The 17,679-nt window shown below is 44.4% G+C and overlaps 1 protein-coding gene across 1 annotated transcript in view; it reads right to left on the bottom strand.

Annotated features, from left to right (window-relative positions):
- The window catches only part of GREB1 (growth regulating estrogen receptor binding 1), a 124,468-nt gene extending 110,008 nt beyond the window's left edge, over positions 1–14,460 (bottom strand). The window contains 1 exon segment of the mRNA XM_032497042.1: positions 13,999–14,460. The gene's annotated coding sequence lies outside the window, so the exon portion shown is untranslated.
- Between the last annotated feature and the right edge of the window lie 3,219 nt (positions 14,461–17,679).

The raw sequence follows: 17,679 nt of genomic DNA, 5'->3' as shown, positions 1-17,679 counted from the left end.
GGCCTCCTAATCCCCTGGAAATCTTCTCTTGTTCCAGTGAGCACTCCTCCTGCTCCTTTCCCAGCACCACCTGTGAAGCCTGACTCCCCACCCCCACCCAGCCCCCGCCTGAAGCTGGATGGCTTGTTGGCACCAACACAGCCTTGAGGCCAGATTGACTTTGGTTTGAATACAATTTGACCCCTTCTGGCTGCATGACCCTGTCTTTGGGGCTTTCTCAGTCTCTGCTCCTCAACTGTGAAATGGAGACAATAAAACTTATCTCTGTAAAAAAAAAAAACTAAAATAATAATAATAAATAAAATTTTAAAAAGTAAAATACATAAACAAGAAAAAAGAAAAAATTTAAAATAAAAATTAAAAACAAACAAAACAGAACAAAACTTCCCTCTGTGGGCTCATTACAATCTTTTTTTTTTTTCCTGGTTGGGGGGAGGTAATTAGCTTTATTTATTTATTGTTTTTAGAGGAGGTGCTGGGGATTGAACCTGGGACCTTGTGCATGCTCTGCCACTTGAGCTATACCTCCCCCTCAGTCATTTAATTATGCATTCATTCCACTTCTGTGAGCCTTCACTACATGAAGTGCTACAGATCAAACGATACGTAAAGTAGATGGAGATACAGATGAAGTATCTGATACAACGTTTGTGGCCAATAAATATTTTCATCATATTCGTCACTATTGCCTTTATTCAGGTAAACTATTAAAGGAGCAAACAGATGAACTGAGGAAGTGCCAAGCTGCACTGGTTCTGTAAACTTAAATGGAAATCTAGGCTCTAATAAGTTTTAAAAAATAATCCATTCAGCCCAAACAGAAATAAAAAGGGAACCCTAAGAGTATGATTCCTGAAAACAAAACAAAGCAAATCTGGTACAACGTAGAAGTAGGTACTTCACATGTGTCTGCGGTTGGACACATCTCAGAATTATGTTTCTCTTTTGTAAAAGTATAATATAGGATAGAATCGAAAAGCACCTTCCCTTTGTAATGAACTGGCTTGGAGTAATTCAGGAAACATGTCTGAAATACTTTGCAACCCATCATGGAAAGAATTCCATCATGGAAACAAGACAGCCTGCCCTCAGTCTTTTGCCTCTCAGCTCCCACGACCACTGTGGCAGTTTACTCAGAAGAGCTCAGGACCTAAATGAATAACTGCAGAGTCACAGGGAGCACCATTGAATCACAGGGACTGAACATGGTCATTGGTCAGGAGGCCGCAGCGCTCGGTGGGTGTCCCATGGGTGCTCAGGGGATGGGGCTCTGGTTCCTGTCTTCAAAAACTGGGTAATCCAAGTGGGAAACGCTCAGGTAAACACACAATGATATGCAGTGTGGCCAGCGCAGAGACACAGCCTGTCACAGTGTGTGACTGAGGACTCCGAGATGGGACCACAACCTTAAGCCCTGAATCTCAGCCAAGTCACCTCATAGCTCAAAATGCAGAGTGAACTGGCATCTCATGATCTATTACATTTCTTACATCACAGGCTAACATTGAACTCAAACTAGTTTGCCAGGACTCTATACTTGCTCTCTTCATTGTTTCTTAGCCAAAAGTTGGCCTAGGAAAAGGCATTGGTGGAGGGGGCCGGAAGGTATAGCCTCAGTGGTAGTTTGTGCTTAGCATGCACGAAATCTTGCGTTCAATCCCCAGGACCTCCATGAAAAATAAATAAGTAAGTAAGTAAATAAATAAACAAACAAACAAACAAACAAACCTAATCACCCCCCCCAAAATACCCCAAACAAATTCAAAAAAAAAAAAAGAAGAAAAGAAAATGATCTGTTAAAAAAATTTTTTTTAAGAAAAATACACCAGGGACCCATCTACTGTATCCCTCATCAGACTTTCTCCCACAGAGGTGCCCCTGTGGTCAGAAGTCTGAGTAGGATGCAACCCTTGCTGTAAAGATGTCCAGTACCCACTATGTGTTCATGGAAACTGAGTCAGTCTCAGCGGTTACCATTTCCAAGCAGCTGGACCATTTTAACTAACAAAGTAACAATCTGTTACTTGAATGATAGTTTACAAAGTTCCTATAAGCAAAGCAGGTAATTTTATACACAAAGTTTTCCTTGCTACAATGGGAATTGTTTTCTAATCAGAAAAGGCAAGAATTGCCACCTTAATTTTTTTAAAGCAACAATTCTACAATGTGAAGAAATTATGCAAAAATGATACACAACAGAATGCTCTGCAGATACCAAAATATGTGTTGTAGAATATTTATAGTAATGAGAAGCTTAAAAGAGCCTAGCACACTGACAGGAACATTGTGTATATTCCATATACTACAATTACATGACATATGATAGCAGTTTTTGTAAAATTTCTGTTAGAGATGTCCATGAGAAAGACAGCAGGAATGTCCCAAAACGCCAACAACAATGGTTGTTTCTAGATAGAGGAATTAGTTCTATGTTTTGTATTTTTCTGTTTTGTAAAGTTTTTGGAAACTCACACATATAACAGTTGAAATTTGAAGAAAACAGTTTTTACTCTTTTAATCAGGTTAGTAAATAAATAAATTTTCCTCAGAAGAAGACAGAGATGGATATACATGGATAATGCAACTATTACTGACCAGCTCTTGCCTGGAATTACTAGCCGGATGGAAGCCGGGCGGGCGGGGGGCGGGATCTGCGCTCCAGGGCTCCCTGTGGGGAGACCTCTTCCACAGTCGGGGCAAAGGACAGAGCCAGATGACAGGGTTTAGACATGTCTTTGATGTCCTCAGCCATCATCCCGGACAGCTGAGCAGTGGAAACAAAAGATCATTCTGGCAGTACTGGCCCCAGCCTGCCTCTGGGCTCCCACCTTTTGGTGCTGACCTCTGCACTCACACACACAGGCCCCATCTGCAGTGTGGACAGCAGTGTCAAAACCTCTCCAGATTCAGCCAACGGGGGAACAATTTCTTCTCTTTTTTTTGTTTTCCCAAACTAGCTTTGTTATCTTCATAGCCCAGCTGGTAAAAGAAATGAGCAAAAAAAAAACAAAAAAAAAAACAAAAAAAAACACCCCAAAACCACCAAACCAAACAATCTTCCTTCCCAAATTAATAATTTTGTGTTTACAGGGATTATCTCGGGGTATGGGGATTACAGATAAATCCCCTTGAACTGTGCTAGCTACTTTTTCTCCAATGAGTATGTGTGCAGAACAATGCAAAACATTTAAAAATAATCACAACAATTTTTAAAGTGAAGTATAGTCAGTCTACAATGATTAATCACAACGATTTAAAAAATGTAATCTCACACTTCCATTGCACCTAGAGTTCTGCGTGTTCTAGACACAAGTTTGGAGACAGCCAGCTCCTGGAGGTCACCCTGGGTGTTGGGGTGGGGGAAACAGCACAGGAGCCAACAGCTGAAATCACAAGAGATCAGGCCGGGCTGCAGCTGACGGAAGAGACAAAGTGGGAACCTAACCCAGCCATGCCCATGCCTACCACAAGGTCAATTCCACCCGCAGGTCAGCGTGCCCCAGGTTGACCCAGAACACCCAGCGTCACTACCCGTGCCTAAAAGAGGAAGCTGCCCAGCTGCATAGCAGTGGCAAAACTCCAGAGGAATTCTGCCTCCCACCCAGAGCGTCCGAGCCCTGCCTCTCACTCCCTCCACTGCCAAGTCCTGACCCCCAGTATCCCTAAGCTGAAGTGTCCTTACAGATCTCTTGACTGTAATCAGCTCTACAAGCATCTCAAGTTTATTGTACAAATTGTAGGCACTTATGTGGCCCAGTATATTTGACATGACAATAAAAAGCACTGATTCTTAAAATCTTAAAAGAAAGGAGGAGGGATACATTGGGAGTTCGGGATTTGTAGATACTAACTACTGTATATAAAATAGATAAACAGCAAGGTCCCGCTGTAGAGCACAGGGAACTATATTCATTATCTTATAACAACCTTCAGTAAAAATTATGAAAATGAATATATGTATATATATGCATGACTGGGACATTATGCTGTACACCAGAAATTGACACATTGTAACTGACTATGTTCCAATAAAATAAGTAAATAAATAATGAAAATAGATTGAAAGTAAAAAAAAGGGGGGGGGGGCAAAAGACAGAGACATTTTACCAAAGAGGATAAACAGAAAGCACGTAAGTGAGGAAAAGATGCTCAGCTTCATTAGCCAACAAGAAAATACAAATTAAACTGACCATAAGATATCACTACACACCCATCAGAATGTCTAAAATAAAAAATAATGACAGTACCAAATGTCGTCAAGAATGCAGAGAAACTGGATCTTTATACATTGCTGGTGGGAATGTAAAATGGTACAGCCACTTTGGAAAACTGTTTTGCAGTTTCTTAGAAAATTGAACGTGCAGGTACCATGAGACCCAGTAGTTGCGCTCTTGAATATTCATCCTATAGAAATTAACTGTTATGTGTACACAGAAACCTGTACACAAACGTCAACACTAGTTTTATCTGTAACAGCTAAAACCTGGAAACAATTCAGGTTATCTTTCAACAGGTTAATGATTACACTGTAGTACATCCATAGGTTTAGGATACAATTCACCAATAAAAAGGAATGAACTATTAATACTCACAAGAACTGAGATGAATCTCCAGGGAATTATGCTCAGGCAGAGGGTGGGGGAAGCAATCTCAGGAGATCAAACACTAAATAATTCCATTTTCATAACATCCCTGAATCAACAAAATTACAGAACTAAAGAAGAGATGAGTGATTGCCAGGGGTCAGGGACAAGTGATTGGAAGAGTGAGAGGGAAACAGCTGTGGCCCCAAGAGAGACATGGTAATGGGACAATTCTGTATCTTGACTGTATCACTGTTGCAATATCGTACTATAGTTTTTCAAGATGTTACCATTGGGAGAAACTGAATAGAGGGTACAAAAGAGCTCTGGATTATTTCTTACAACTGTATGTTGTAAGAATCTAAAATTATCTCAAAATTAAAATGTTAATTTAAAATAAATATAAATCAGCATTTTAAAAAAGATACTCTTCTTGTGAGCAACTTGCCATGACGCTGCTACCTGGGCAGGAGAGAGAGCTCTTGTCCAGACGGCTTACTTTGTTAATCAGACACTGGAGTGTGGCCACAGGGCTGGGGAAGATGCTCCCTGCCCTTGTCGCTGCATCAGAAATCTCTCTGGGAATTTTTAAGCTTCATACAATATTAATGGGGATTAGAAGGGCACGTCCAATGGCCCCATCTGAACCTACTCCTTTCACCTGTGTAATTGACCTCAGATACATATAAACCAAGGGGGTTAAAATCCCAACAAAGCACTTTTGTTCTCTTCCACGATGATCAAATCACTGAAAGAAGACCCTGTTGGTGACCCCAGCCCCAACCTGAGAGGCAGCTGCGTCCCTGTGAGCTGAGAGCAGTCAGGGGCCAGTGCTGGGTCTCAACAGAGCAAGAGCTGGAGGTTGAGAAACTGGATTCTTGAGAATAACCATGGCAGCAACTCCACCAGAAGAGAAGTGAAAGGAAAGAGAAGAACCACCCGGGACAAGGACAGGCAGAGCTCTGCAGTCAGACAGCGGGAGGCTTGAAATTCAGCTGGTTTTCCTTATCTGTAAAACGGGGCGATCATTACATCACAAGGTTGCTGCTAAAAGTAGATGAAAGGGAACACAGATTCACGGAGGTGCTCAGGGAGGCTGGGCCCTTCCTTCCCCGGCTTGTCCAAATTCCACAGCAGCGAAAATCCTGCTTATTTGGGAAAAAGACCCTTATCCTGAGAGTCAGGAGACTGATGCACACGAGGCTTAGAGCTCAGTCTCTGCGCCCAGGAGGTTTGTGTCCACACTGTTTCTGCCAATTTCTGGCATGTGGTCTTGGACAAGCTCCTTAACGTCTCTGTGCCTCAGTTCCCCCTATAAATGAGGGTGACGATAATAGCACCCACCTCATAAGGTACATCGTGAAGTGCTTGGGAAAGTGCAGGACCCCAGTTTTTTCCATGTGTCCTTTTGGGTAATATTTTGATCAGAAGAAGCAAGAAAATATCCTTAGGACCATTTTTTTAAGTTCTTGAAAAATAATTACCTGGTATGATAAAAGTATTAGGCTAAACCATACAAAATTGCCATTACACCATTTTGATCTACAAAAATATCGATTTCATATGGTTCCACCCAGTAGGTGCATCTCTGGGCCTCAGATTCTGAGGCTGTGGTGAGGCTCAGGGATGATGTAAAACGCTCACGTGAAGCAGGGGCTTCGTGAATGACAGCGACCAATTGTGCAAAACCACCAACTTCTTCCCGCTTACGATGCTCAAAGAACACAACTCACAGGCAACATCTCTAAAGAAAAAGAGGTGAGACATGCAGATGATGGTAGAGGTCCGGTTCCCCATGCACACCAGCCCCCATCACACGAGGGGACCCGAGAGGTCACAGGGTGACCCAGTGCAAACACCACAGGGACTGAGCAAGAAGTGTGGGTGGCAGTGGAAAGTGAGCACCACTGTGTTCAGGCCCGAAGACAGGCTGTGGGCGATAATACAATAACACTAATAAAGAGGAGGAGGAAGAAGTAGTTTGGCCTCTTTCTACGTACGAGGCAGTGTTTCCAGCACCTGACATGTAACACACCGAATCCTTGCCGCTGCTCTACAAGGTGTTTACTACTACTGATCCCATTTTACAGATGAAGAAACACACCTAGAGGTGATTAGGTCACTTGCCCAAGTGTAGCCAAGTTCACACTTGATCTTGGGTCCACATGACTCCAGACAACCAGCTCTTAACTACACTCCATTAGCTTATGAATACCAGCAGGGTAAGGTCGATGGGAAGTCCTACAGCCACTCAGAGCACCCCCATTTAAACAAGTGTAGGATTATCATCGTCTAAAGGCAAGTCTGAGGAAGGAAGCTGGAAGTTAGCAGCTTTGTCTGGAATGGACTCCAGATTCCTAGACCAAAGATCCCTTCCAATGGCCTCTTGCCAGGGCAGCTCTAGAATAGCTTCTAGAATGGTCCTTCTCACCCTTCAGGATGCATGAGACTCACCAGGAGAACTTTTGAAAACCCAGATTTGTTACCGAGTCCCTGTGGGGACTTTCAGGGTCAGACCCCTCCCCCATAGCTTCTGAGGTAGCTCCTCTCTGAACTACCCAGATAATAGTATCTCATGCATATTTCCTGAGTTTTTCAGATGCTAAAAACCGTTACCAAAGGGAAGAAAATTAACTACTTGATGATTGAGAGCACATGGCCCCCAGACCTTCTGGTGCCTAGGGGTTGATAGTGTTCACTGCCTTGTTACCTCAGCATCAACTAGAGAATTGTGCAGGAGCTGAACACATACCCCGGGGCCCTCCTCCCTTACCTGGCCTTTATGCTTCGCTGAAACCCTTCAGGGAGTTTGGGGTTTTCTTGGGCGTGAGCCACCCTGTCCTCCTTGCTCCACCCTGCAATAAACCTTTCTCTGCTCCAAACGCCAACCTTTTAGTTTGTTTGGCTTCACGGTGCATCAGACACATGAACTTGCATTCGGTAACAGATTCATCAAAGATTCTAATTGATAAGGTCTGGGAGAGACGCAACAGTTTACGTTTCTAACAATTTCACAAGTGATGCTAACGTAGTTAGTCCATGGACCAAACTAGAGGATCCAGAAGATACCTTATAACTCTAACCTCTCATAAGTCTGTACATCAGGGGAAATGGTTTTAGTGTTGCGGGTGCCCTCAGACCCTCATAAGTCCATCTTCTCAGCCTGGCTCTATCCAGCCCTCACTCCCACTTTGGAGTCAGATAAAAATGGGTTTCCCACCACTTGCTGCCCACGTAATCTTGGGCAAGTCCACTGGCTTTCCTGCACCTCCATTTCCTCATCTCTACAATAGGTACAATACTCACCTCACTGAGTAAGGATTAGTGAGGTGGCCCATGTAAGGTACTTGAGCTTAGGACAAATTCTAACTGCTCCTTTCTCCTCTTACCTGTTCTCAATCAGATTCATTTCCTCTATGTTCCCAAACACCCCAGCCCAAATACTACTTCTTCTAAACTGTAGCCTTTAGTAAGGGTAGCAGCAATACTTTATATGCCCATAGTTGACAAACTGCCCCTGGAAGGCAGCTCACACCCTGCGTGTCCCCCCACCACACCTGATGCAACGCAACGTGCAACGGTACAGAGTGAGCATTTAATATGGATTTCTTGATCAAGCGCACTGACTGAATTTGCTCTCAAACCAACATTTTGAGAAGAAAATTTAACCTTCACTTACAGCACACAGGTTCACTGCCAATCTTACCACTAAAATGTAAGTTCCATGAGGGCAGGAATTGCCTGCTCTGTTCACTGCTGGATCTCCAGCACTTAGACTAGAAGCTGGCACACAGTACACACTCACTAAATATTTCTGTATTAAATAAACGATGGCATTTTGTTGCTAAAATATGTGTCACCTTTACAGCCCAACATATCTGCAGATTTTTAAATTTTGGAAACAATTTTCTAACTCTGTTTTTTATCTTTGCAAGTGAAGATATCAACAGGTTTTTAATTCATTTTGTTAAAATACAAAATTTCAGGATTTACCAATTAGTTCACATCGGAGAAAACATATTTATGCGATTCCCATAAAACACTTCCTACATGGTAGATGCCCAAGGATTGTGGTGGCTATGGTAATAATTATTTTATTCAGCCAACTCTTGTGCCTGAAAGCACTGGAATGCAAAGTAGTTGTGAGTCAATGAAATACTCTCATATGAGCTCCCTGTTTCACCTTTCTCTTGTATTGCCCTCCACACTTCTCCCAGAGTCCAAGACAGTGCTAAGCACATACCAGATACTTTTACTTGGCAAATATGAATCTAACCAACCTTCCAGCTCAAACTGTCCTACACTGAAGTCAAGACCTCAGAATAGAACCCTTAATTATTCCCTAATTGTTTCTGCCAGTATTAGGCTTGGCTCTCTCCAGAGTTCTGTAAGTTCCCTAAAGAACAAAAGTTCATTCTTCCTTCAAATATTTACTGAGCACGTACTCTGGGAGCCATTGTGCTGGTGCTGGGGCAAAACAGTGAGCAAAAGAGACCTGACCCTTCCCAGGACTCCCCATGTGCTTCAGGGGAGATAACACATCAAACAAATAAATACGTAATTGTAAATGAGGTGTGTCTCATGAAGTGGTTCTCAACCTTTCCTTTTTTTTTTTTTTTTTATGAAAATTGCCTACATATACCTCGTTCAGGAAGATTTTACCTAATAATTTCTTTCCCAAATCTTTTTGAGTCAAGAACTGTAACTGTCAATCAGAGATCCTGATCAACAAAAGATCTCACAGTCACTTCACCATTGACACCGTTCTGCATGAAAGGAAGAAGCTGACTTTGGAGTGACTTACTGAGCTTGCTGATGGGTGAATGCACAATTTCCAGCAGGCTTTTGTGTCTTTCTTTCGTCTTCTTCTTCTTTTAAGCTTATAGACCTCTTGGCTACCTTCACAGATTCGTGGTTCTCAAGCTTGGCTGTTCATCAGAATCACCCAGAGGGCCTGCTAAACTGCAGACTGCTGGGCAATCCCCCCCTTCCCAGAGCTTCTGAGGAGGGCTAGGTGCAGGGCCTGAGAATCTGCATCTTGAGCAAGCTCCCTGGTGATGCCAGAGCTGCTGGTCCAGCAACTACATTTGAGAACTACCACATTAGACTAAAAGTCAGACCTCAGCTTGAATAAAGTAAGATGGAAGGAAGCTTGTGGATTACCTCGCCAAGCTCCTCAGGTGACAGACAGGTGAGCCAGAGAGCCAACCTGCTAAGGGTCAAAGGCAAACCAGTTAGAGTCGCGTCTCAGATCACTGGCATGTCTGTCACACAGCCTCCCAGCAAACCCACCTCCTTCTGCTCAGCCTCCTGGAACATGCCCTTTTCAGTAAATTTGGAGGTCAATTCATCTTCCAAAACACAGGGGTATGAAATGCTTTAATGTCTGGGATGTACTTCAGGGTAATCCATGAGGATTGAAGTGAGGGGAGGGAAAAGATAGAAGAAACAAAATTAACAGTGTTCACAATTGTTGAAACTGGACAAGATCACATGGAAGTCTGTTACATGATTTTTCTACTTCCGTACATGTTTGAAGTTTTCCACAGTAAAAAGGTAAGAGGAGTCAGTTGGATCAAGATTTGTCATTTTACATCTCCCAGAGGACTTGGGTTCCCACGTGGCCCCTGAAATATACTCCCCCCAAAATAATACTTTGAACATCTTTGACATGCTGGCCATTAAAGGGATTCAAACAAAATTAAGACACACATTGTGATCCTCAAGAAGCCCGTACTTTGGTGGGGTAAATAAACTGCAAATTATTGTGTTACAGAGACAAGTAAATGGCATAAGAGATAATTAAGAGTGAGTTAAGAGACTGAAAGGACTGAGGCAGGACTGCATCCTTTCCTACTTTATATCCTTGAAGTTAGACTTTTTCTTGCCACTTTTGTTGTTGCGGGGGAGGTAATTAGGTTTCTTTCTTTCTTTATTTTTAGAGGAGGTACCGGGGATTGAACCCAGGACCTCATGCATGCCAAGCATGTACTCTACCACTTGAGCTGTACCCTCCCTGCTCTTGCCACTTTCTAAGAGCTAAGTTTCAGAAATATGTATTACCATCAATCAGTGGTGTTTTATCAAAATGGAAAGAACATCAAAAGCACAAATAAAAGGAAAAGCCCAAGAATCTGCCAGAGAAATAGTTAAATTATAATGTATCCACATAATAGAATATAAAATTGTCATTTAAAATGACAATATCAGTGAAATGATAGGTATATTCATAATGTAACCTTTATATGAAAAAGATACAAAATGACAGATTTACATGTATATATACATATGTGTGTATGTATGTATGTGTATATGTGTGTGTGTGTATATATATGTATATGTATAATTTTGGCCAATGTTTAGAAGCATATAGAATTTGGTTTTAATGCCAGGAAAAAATACACCAAAATATTAACAGTAATTATATGTGGATCGTAGATTTCCAGTTTTCTTTCTTTCTTTTTTTTAACTCTTCTGCATGTTTTTAAATTGTATGCCATAATAAAACTTCTACAATAGTCTTCCCCATCCTGTTGGTTTTTTTAAGCGTAATTAGCTTTAAAGTACCATGATTTATCTGTATATCCAGAAACTGAACCAAAAACACAAAAGCACCCATTAAGCAGCGTATGAGCTGCGAAGATTAAGTGACTGAAATCTTTGGAAGGGATTAGAGATCCATGGACTTTTGGAATGGCCAGGCCACAGTTCCGTGAGCTGCCCTCAGCCGGGTCAGTTACCCCACAAAAGCCCTCGAGGCTTCCTAGGGGAAGCAGAACAGACCCACTGGAGCATGCTGGACAGGGAAACGTGGATTATTAAAAGCAAGCTCCCTATACCCCCTTAATGCATGGAGGGTCCATACGACAGCCTTTGTTCCAATGCCCTGGTCCCGCTCAACTTGGATGACTATTCTTGGGCAGGGGGCCTGCCCTTCTCTTTAAGTTAGAGTCTATCTACTCTTCATTCTGAATTTTTTAAAATCTTTTCCTAGCTCTACTTTGAGATTGCCTCTGAACACTCTGGAATCTCTAAACAATTCAAATGTCGAATCCACAAACTGGACACGATTTGCTTAAAATGGGGGTTCCTCGTGTCAAATAAAATGGTAGTAATAGAATGAACATCTACAATGCCATAGGAGTTTAGTCAATTGCTTACTAAACGAAAGAGTGATCAACTTCGTATTAAGGACAGAAGCCTTTAGACAGGCTCCAGATTATAAAGTCTCCAGTTAAAAATGACAAGACAAAAATACAGATATTATAGTGTAGCTTTAAACTACACACCCAGTAAAAGTTTACAGGTATTGGTGAAACTGGTTATTGTCACTAATTAACATTTCCAACCACAAGTAAGCTATTTAACCATCTGCAAAAACAAGAAAGGCCAGGAGTTTCAATTTCAACCTGAACTTACTTCTTACCCATTAAAGAATACTTGTTTGAAAAGACACTAATTCCAAAAGATACATGCACCCCAATGTTCACAGCAATATTATTTACATTTGCCAAGATATGGAAGCTACCTAAGTGTCTATCAACAGATGAACAGATAAAGAAGATGTGATACACACACACACACACACACACACACACACACACACACACACACACAATGGAGTACTACTCAGCCATAAAAAAGACCAAAATTCTGCCATTTGCAGTAACAGATGGACTTGGAGGGTATTATGCTAAGTGAAACAACTCAGACAGAGAAAGACAAATACTATATATCACTTATATGTGGCATCTAAAAAATATAACAAACTAGTGAATATAACAAAAAGCAGCAGACTCACAGATATAGAGAACAAGCTAGTGGTTACCAGTGGGGAGAAGGAAGGGGAAGGGGTAACCTAAGGGTAAGAGGAACCAAATATTATGAACAAAATAAGCTACAAGGATATTTGTACAACCCAGAAAATATAGCCAATATTTAATAACTATAAATGGAGTATAACCTTTCAAAATTGTGAGTCACTACGTTGTATACCAGTAACTTAAATGACATTGTACATCAACTATACCTTACCTGAAAAATGGGGGAAAAAATACTTGTTACAAAATGAACAGCAGAACAGCTGTGGGGGATGGAAAATGTCACAGATTATAATGCAAACTTTAAATGAACCAGATTTTAGTATGAAAAGATTTGTAGAAAAAGCTCCTCACCTGTGCTTCATTTAAACCAAATTGTTAAATTTGGTTTTTGTTTTCTAGAAACAAACTTTTCTGAGCAAACCCAAAATCAGTGCTCTGGAACAATTCTTCAAATGTGCCCAGAAAGTTAAGAATTCTAAGGCAGAGGTAGGTGTCTAGTTGGCCTTTAAAACTTCCAATAACGTTCTTCTACAAAGTGCTGCAAACCAGGCGACATTAACACAACATTTATATAAGATGAAGGTCAGAACCCTCCCAGACAGCCACTTTTCCCCTAGTCTAACATACAGTGTTAACCACAGAAATTAAAATGCTCTCACCAGAAGTACAATTTTTTTATCAAGTTAAATTTACACATGTATTGTTTAGAAGAGATACAAAAATTTTAAAAACCCTTTCAAGTCCTGAAGTCATACTTACTTCTATTATAAAAGCTTATTAAAGAAAAGCTTCAGCCTACAGATTAAGTAGTTCCTCTTTTCTGCCTGTCTTCATGACCGGGGATCAAAAGATGCTTGACAGCAAAATGGCCCAAACATCCTTCTCCATGAATGGCGATCGTCCTGGCCTGCGCCCCGGCGGCCACACACACACACACACACACACACACACACACCCCTTCTTGGACTTCAGAGAAGCAGCCTTTGTTCCCAAGACCCAAAAATGAGGTCCAGCTACTAAGCCCCCACCTCCCCTGAACCAGCCTCTCCAAGGGTCGGGGCCCCTCCAAGGCGATCCCAGGGCGGTTCTGGAAAGAAGCCCCATTTTCTCCTGGGTCTCAAGTGCTGGGGAGTTGGGGCTGCCACCTTTGGCCCCTGCTTCTCTAAACACCTAGACACAGACAGGCACGCACGCGTGCACACCCTGAAAATAGTAATTATGGCCATCGTTGTCACTTGTATTAGCTCGCACCTACGGAGCGCTCACCATGTGCCAGGCGCTCAGCGTGCGCTCCAAGTCTGTCCAACTCATTCTGACGATCCTTCTCTTCCTCTGTCTTACACACACGCACACGCACACGCACACGCACACACACACACGAGGCAGCAGCACCCAGATCCCCACGCGCCCTCGAGGCTGAACCCCACGCCGTCCTCAGCTTCCCGGCGGGTCGCGACCAAGAAAGTGCCCACGTCGGCCCGCGCGCTCCCCCGGCGGCTCTTCCCGCGGTTCCACAGCCCCACGGCGCGGCTCCCGGCCCCGCGCGCCCCGTGCCCGCCCCCGCCCCGCGGCCGGTCGGCGGCCGCTCTTACCGCGGCCCTTTGTCCTCGCACCGCCGCGGCCCGGCTCCGCTGTGCCCGCCGCCGTCGGACGGCCAGCCCAGCCTCCCGCGCGGTCACTCCCTCAGCTCGCGGGCTCGGCCGGCCGAGGGGCGCGCGCCAAAGCCCGGATCTGCGGAGCGCGGCCCGCGCCGGGCACTGACCCCTGACCCCGGCCGCCCCCGGGAGTCCGCTGCTCCGGGTCTTCGGGCCGACCGCGGAGGAGGGCCGGCGGTGGGCTCGGCTGCCCCGGGAGCCGGCTGGGTAAGGGTCGCGGGGAGGGCGGCGCCGAGGCCGGACCTGTCGGCGTCGGGCGTGGGGAGGAGGTACGAGGGCCGGAGCCGAGCCCCCGCGCCCGCCCGCCCGTCTGGGGTCGTGCCCCAATTTTACCCCAGCTGCCCTCGCCCCGGCGCCCGCGCCCCGCGCCCCGTCCCCTCGCCCTCCTCCTGCGCCCTCCGCCTGCGCCCTCCGCGCCGAGCCCGACCTCCCCACCTGAGGGGCCCGGCACCGGGCTGGCGGCGCCGCCTGCTCTCGGGAGGTGTCGCTTTCTTCTCTGATCTCCCCGAGGGGTTCCTCCCCCAGCTGTCCCCGACCGGCCTCCGGGCACACACACTGCCCACCTTCCCGCGGGGCCACACTGGGAGCCCTCGGGTCACACCCTCGGAGAACAGAGGTCATTTCTATCGCTTGGACCCAGGCGCACAAAGGCAACAAGGCAACAAGAGCCGAGCCCAGGCCTTCCAAAGGCTCCGCTCCAAGGGCCCAGGTCCACCCACCGCCGGTCGCCGGGGCTGATCCCTGCGTGGGGTCACGTCGGTGGCGCGCCCCAGGCGCAGTCCCGGGCGCCCTCAGGACCCGGCTTCCCGCGCCCTTTTCCCGCCCCCAGCGGACCGGCTCAAGCAGCGGGGGTTAGGGCGACCCAGGGAGCCTGGCTGAGGCCAGCCGAGGAGAAAGAAGACTCTGGAACGGTGGGCACCTGCGGGTGGAACCCAGTCAACTTCCCCTGGCCCCAGTATCGGTTAGAAGAGTGAGCGCGGGAAGAAACGGAAGGAAGGAATGAACCAACGAACTTAAAATAAATCTTTGCTGACCTCGCCGGCGGCTGGTGCAGAGGTAACCCGGGGAAGTGAGCACAGGGCAGGGGTAGAACTCGAAATCTTTGTTTCTTTCTTTTTTATTTTTAAGCAAAAGACGAGCCCCTGTGGTTTCAGGAGCCTGCCTGAAAAGTGCAGAACTAGTCAGGCGAGCAGCCCTGGGCCCTCACCGCCGCCCACCCCGCGACTCGCGTTGTGGCCTTGGGCCTGTCTGACAGTGTCCTTGAGGACGGGGGAGACAGTCACAGTTCACTGAGCTGGGCGGTTAAATGAGGAAATGGGGAATGAGGGTCTGGCCCTCAGCAAGTGCCAGCACACAAGGGATCCTCTGTAAAAATGTTGCCTGGATCAATCTGGGCAGATTTCCCGTACTCTGATTGGCAGAACCATCCTTTTCCTTTTCTTATTATGGGATATTTCAAACGCTCACTAAACTAGAGAGAGTATCTTCAAGAGCCCTTCCCAGTGTGCCCAAGAACCAGCCAATCCTAACCTCATGCCATACTGACTTCAAATATTCATGTAAGAAATAAACGTCACCATACAGTTAAAGGCCCTGGGCAGCCCTCCCTGATCCCAATTCTTTCCTCCCCCGCAATGCCCAGTACTCTTCTAAAACATCCCATCAGTGTTCCCATGCTGTTACTACATATGCATGTGTTCACATATAGCATGTTTACCAGTTTATAATATTCTGTTTTGTTCCATAACCCAGTAGGTTTGTTTTATGTTGTTTTGCTCAATATCATGTCTGTAAGAGCCATCTAATGGTACGTATAGCCCTAGGTGGTTTGTTTTAACTGCGAAACACTGTTCCATTGTATGGACATGGCATAGTTGTATAGACATTCTTCTGTTGATGGACATCTGAGTTGATCAGCTTTTCATGATTATAGATAAGACTGCAGTGAACACTCTTGACTGTGCTTGTGTTTCTAGGGAATATACAATTTTGCCACCACTCCAATAAAAATATGTACAGAAGAACCATGTTGAATTAACATTAACCAATATGTTGGCTCTAAGGCTTAGATTAGTTACTGCAATTACTAAACTGATAATCAACTGTACTTAATTCTTTTTCCCCTTACATTTTGGCAGGTTACATTTTATCATGCAAAAAAAATTCTGCGGAACAAGGTCAACAAACTTTTTCCTGAAGGGTTAAAAGTAAATATTTTAGGCTTTGCCAGCCAAGAGGCAAAATCCACACTACTCTGTTACATAAGTACTATATAGCCTTTTTAACTTGCAGATTCTAACTACTGTAATAAAATAGATAAACAACAAGGTCCTACTGTACAGCACAGGGACCCATATTCAATAACTTGTAATAGCCTATAATGAAAAAGAATATGAAAAGGAATATATATATATATGTAAAACTGAGTCACTATGCTGTACACCAGAAATTAACACAACAGTGTAAACCAACTCTACTTCAATAATAAAATATATACATATTTAAAAAAGCTTTTAAAATGTAAAAAGCACTTTACCTCATGGGCCATAAAAAAGACCCCTCCCCCCGAAAAACTAGAAAGCTGAGCAAATTTGGCCCATGAGCAATAGTTAGTTTGCCTACTTATTCCCCATTATATCAAAGTCATTCCAAAAATTAATTCCTTTCCTTGAAACCCAACATTAAAAGGAATTCACTTTTAATAAAGACAAAAATATAATTTAGCTCACCAGCGGAATCAAAGTGAACATGAGGTTACTGCTTGGGAAAAATTCTTAGGAAAATGTCCCATGCCTTAGGTAATTGATACGATGACTTTGGGGAAACCAAATCCTATTTTTAAAATCTATATTAGAAGTGCATAGGCTCCTGTCAATTAGGAATTAATTAGACAAAAAAAGAAATTCAATGAAAAAGTTGTGTCTTATTTTCCTGCTTCAGGAATCACCTCTTTGCTCCTCATTCATTGATTTAAATACCAGCACACAAATACAAATGATTAGCATTTCTTTCCTGAAACTGAACCTGACCCACTTCTTTTATATATCTCTCTTGAACTTGAACCAAAACTTGAAAAAGTAATTTCGAGATATTTTCTTAAAAAACAAGGGGAATCAACCTAGTTTAAAATGTTGTTGACAAAAATGGGACCAAACTGAAAAAATTGTGGTGGCCAACCGAATACTTACAAAGGAGCTGTCAATCTCTGAGCTCCTTCAGTAAGCCGGGTTCACAGAGGCCATGGGGTCAGGAAGGCAATTAGACATGGCTTCTGGGCACATTCGTTTCTTTGACCAGCATCGTCCTAAAGAATCACACACACAGCCTTCCCCTCACACACACAGCCTTCCCGTCACACACACAGCCTTCCCGTCAGACACACAGCCTTCCCCTCACACACACAGCCTTCCCCTCACACACACAGCCTTCCCGTCACACACACAGCCTTCCCCTCACACACACAGCCTTCCCGTCACACACACAGCCTTCCCCTCACACACACAGCCTTCCCGTCACACATATAGCCTTCCCCTCACACACACAGCCTTCCCGTCACACACACAGCCTTCCCCTCACACACACAGCCTTCCCCTCACACACACAGCCTTCCCGTCAGAC

Source organism: Camelus ferus, chromosome 15, assembly GCF_009834535.1.
Source record: "Camelus ferus isolate YT-003-E chromosome 15, BCGSAC_Cfer_1.0, whole genome shotgun sequence".
NCBI classification, from domain to species: domain Eukaryota; kingdom Metazoa; phylum Chordata; class Mammalia; order Artiodactyla; family Camelidae; genus Camelus; species Camelus ferus.
Note: the sequence above shows the minus strand (reverse complement) of the source record. Positions and strands in the feature narration are given on the sequence as shown.